This window comes from Bison bison, unplaced genomic scaffold (genome assembly GCF_000754665.1).
Source record: "Bison bison bison isolate TAMUID 2011002044 unplaced genomic scaffold, Bison_UMD1.0 scf7180017858554, whole genome shotgun sequence".
NCBI classification, from domain to species: Eukaryota; Metazoa; Chordata; class Mammalia; order Artiodactyla; family Bovidae; genus Bison; species Bison bison.
The window spans coordinates 4,602-8,058 of record NW_011489126.1 but is presented as its reverse complement, the minus strand read 5'-3'; the positions used below and the strand labels follow the sequence as shown (position 1 = coordinate 8,058).

Sequence of the window (3,457 nt, the reverse complement as noted above, 5' to 3'; positions counted from 1 at the left end):
GCTTGGTGCAGGCTACTGTCCATGGGGTTGCAAAGAGTCGGGCACGACTGAGCGACTTCACTTCTCTTCAAATTGTGTCATTCGGTAATTTTTGATACTGAGGTACCTAAAGATTATTAAATACTTTTAACACCTAATTTTCAATTAAAAAAGATATGCAATTGGGATCTTTAGCACAATGTTATAGTAATCTTTGTCACTTTACAGTAGTTGATAGGATTTTAATATCAAGTCACCCTTCGGGTTCTCATTTTAAAAAAGCAAAGGTTACAGAATGTTAGAGACAGGAAAGAAATGATTAATGAATGACACGGTCATCACTTACAACATGTGAATCTTCAGACTGCACAAACATTTTTTCGTGCTTCTCTGAAATCATGCAAGTAAGTCAGTATGGCACCTTTACAGCTAAAACCTCAAAGGAAATGGTTGTCAGCCTGTGGTTGTAACTGTTGATATGAATATCTCTTGTTTCTCTGCTGGTGTTCTGTGTTAATGAACCTTGTGTCTTATTTCAGAGAGATTCCCCCTCCACTTCCAGACAGTCCCCAGCTAATGGTCATAGCAGCACTAACAATTCTGTTTCGGTAAGAACTCTAGCTCCACACAGCAAAGTGTGACAATTTTGTTGGTGCCACCTGCCATGAGTGTTCTAGTTACATGTGTTCAGTGGAAATATTGTCTTCTGCCGATATACAAGGCTACTACAGCTACAATGCAGTTTACTCCTGGAAAATCTTGTTCTTCTCATTGAAAATACCTTTCATTAGTTAAATTTTAAGAAATGTAGTTCAAGACTGCTTTGGTCATTCTCAAAATATTTCTGTGTCACCCAGCTGCTGTCTATGACTTTGCTCAAAGTTATGCAGAGGATGTAAATGGAAATTTGTTGAAATTTCTAAACATTTTTTTTTTCACTTGCGAAAGATAAAGAAATATAAGAATTTTGCAGAGTAGGAATTTGGGTATTCTCGGGCTTTGTAGTTGTCTATTCTGAGTGATATCAGCAACATGTTTAGTTTCCGCTATCTAAGTTTACGAATTGGTGTGCCCTCTGTTACTGTGGTACGTGCACATACTTCTGTGAATTATAAGCCTTGCCTGGATATGAAAAGCAAAAGGAACTGGCTTCAAACTGCACTTAAGCCACGCTATTATCACATCTTTAACACAAAGTACTTTATATTTTGACTTGAACTTGGAATTTCACTTTTTGTCAGAACTATCCATTTTGGAAAGTAAAAAGAATTGTTTTTAATTTATGTAAGCAAATGGGAGCACTTACAGGTGCAGGTGTGTGAATTTTTGAAATATTTTGAAATAACAAAATCTCTTAAGTTGCTGATATTGCTGTTAAAAATGAGAGTTCTAATGATACAGCAGTATCACTCTTTAACTTGCCCTTTAAAAATATATCATTTTTATGAGGTAAATTTGTAAATAATTTGAGCTAATTTATAAATAATTTGAGATCACCTCAGATGGAATGATATAAGTAAGAGAAATGTTAGAAAATTTCCTGTGACTTTTATTTGCAACTTCAAAATAGGCTACCAAAGGAATTCATTTATAACAGTTAACATTTAACAACTGTAAGATGGTAAAAAATCCATACAACCATTGAATTTTTCAAAATCTTAAATGGTTGCAGTAACTAAGTCGAAAAGGGCAATAGCTCTTTTGAGTTTTGGGGGGGTTTTTTAAATAGGCTGTTTCACTTGCAGTGGCTTTTGTGTTGAAGATGCTGAGTTGTTTCTTAAGAACACATTTCTCTCTGCTTAAATTTACCTGCTTTCTTCAGCTTGCTGCTAAATGGCCTGGGTTTGATTTTTCTTTTTTGATAACTCAACATTTCTGAGAAATGGAATAATGTATATTATCTCTTTACAACTTAAATCTAGCTCATTTTTTAACCATAATGTAACAGAACACACAAATTACCTTGTACTCTTTGAAAAGTAAATGAAAATTTTTCTCCTGGGTTGGCTTTATTCTACAGGACTTGCCATCAACTACCCAACCAAAAGGACGACAGGTGAATAGATATCCTCTATAGAAATTTATCTAAACTGAGCTGCTAATAGCCAATCCTTTATTAACCCTTTCCATCCCATAATGTCTGCATTTTGGACCATAACATTTGAGCATTGAGAGCTTGTACCATTTCATTTTAACACATTACACATGACTAATTCTCTATAAGGATTTTTTCCCTAACATCTTTGTAGCTGTGATGGTTATTGTAATTTCAACCTGATCATTTTGTGTTGATGGTTAAGAATTCAGCCTTTGGGGATCTTATGGGCCTGCCTCTAGGCTGGAAATAAATTTTTAAAGGCTACAAAATACTTTGAATTCTAAGAATAACTAAAATGTACATTCCAATGAACATTTTTAAGCAATAATTATCTGAAGCTTGAAGGTTTTTTAATTTGTATCTGCATGTGTATTTCTGAAAGCCACATACAGTGGGGAAAAAACAACAACAGAAAAATCCTGGCTTTATGTCCCTAATCAAACATGAAAAGTTAAGTGCTGCCTGAGACAAGCAACTTTTATTTGCTGGCACATTGAGTTTAAATTTTAGGTGCAAATGCAGAGACTTATAACTTTTATAGGCTGGATTTCTGAAAAGAAACAAACAGAATAATAACACAATAGTTCCAAACCCTTCAGGTTGGTTTTACAGTGACTTTAATATTAATATTCAAATGTAATTTCAAGATAGAAATTTTATGGAATTTTTCTTGAAATGTGCTCTTAAAAATAATCAAATTGGGAGTTAAGATTTGCATAAACTAGCACCTGATAGAAATCACTCCAATGATGCAATACTGAATATCTAGCACCTTGTTTTACATTATTTAGAAATCCAGTAATTCATAAAATGGTGCCATGTGATAACCCCTTGTATGCTAATCTGTTTCCTTTTATATTTACTAGTTACATTTACATATCATAAAACTCAGAGCCTTGAACTATCCATCTCCTGAAGCTCTGCAGATTTTAAGTGTTACATTGGCAAACGTAGGACTTAAATTCATTTTTCTTCTCGAAGAAGAGTAAAATGCGAATATAAAGTAGAAATGCTATTTGCAAAATTAAACTACCTTTAAATGCTTTTTTAAAATGTTTGAGTTACAGTTAAGTTTATCAGCAGTGTGTAGACACACTGCCGGTTGTCATGGAGGCATTTTATAGCACGTTACCAACACTGAGTTCTTGCTAGTTTCGTATCGTGCTGCTTTAGGGTTAAAACCTTCCCTGAATGCTTGTGGTTATGGCTTAAAGCCTGCCACGTGATCATGACAACTTACCCATAATATCAACTACATATATGCAGATTTTCAAACGGTAAGCATATTTCACTATAATTTTAAGCCTATTCTGTTATAGTAAAAGCAGAAATAAAGTCTTTATTGAACAAATACCTTAAATGTTCTATCCAAATAAAAAG

General features: G+C 33.8%; 1 long non-coding RNA gene across 1 annotated transcript in view; it reads left to right on the top strand.

Moving 5' to 3' along the window:
- LOC104979786 overlaps window positions 1–3,457 on the top strand; it is a 7,295-nt gene that overhangs the window by 2,353 nt on the left and 1,485 nt on the right. Inside the window, exon 2 of the long non-coding RNA XR_824198.1 lies at window positions 2,000–2,035. This is a non-coding gene — a long non-coding RNA (uncharacterized LOC104979786). The remainder of the gene's footprint in view (window positions 1–1,999; window positions 2,036–3,457) is intronic.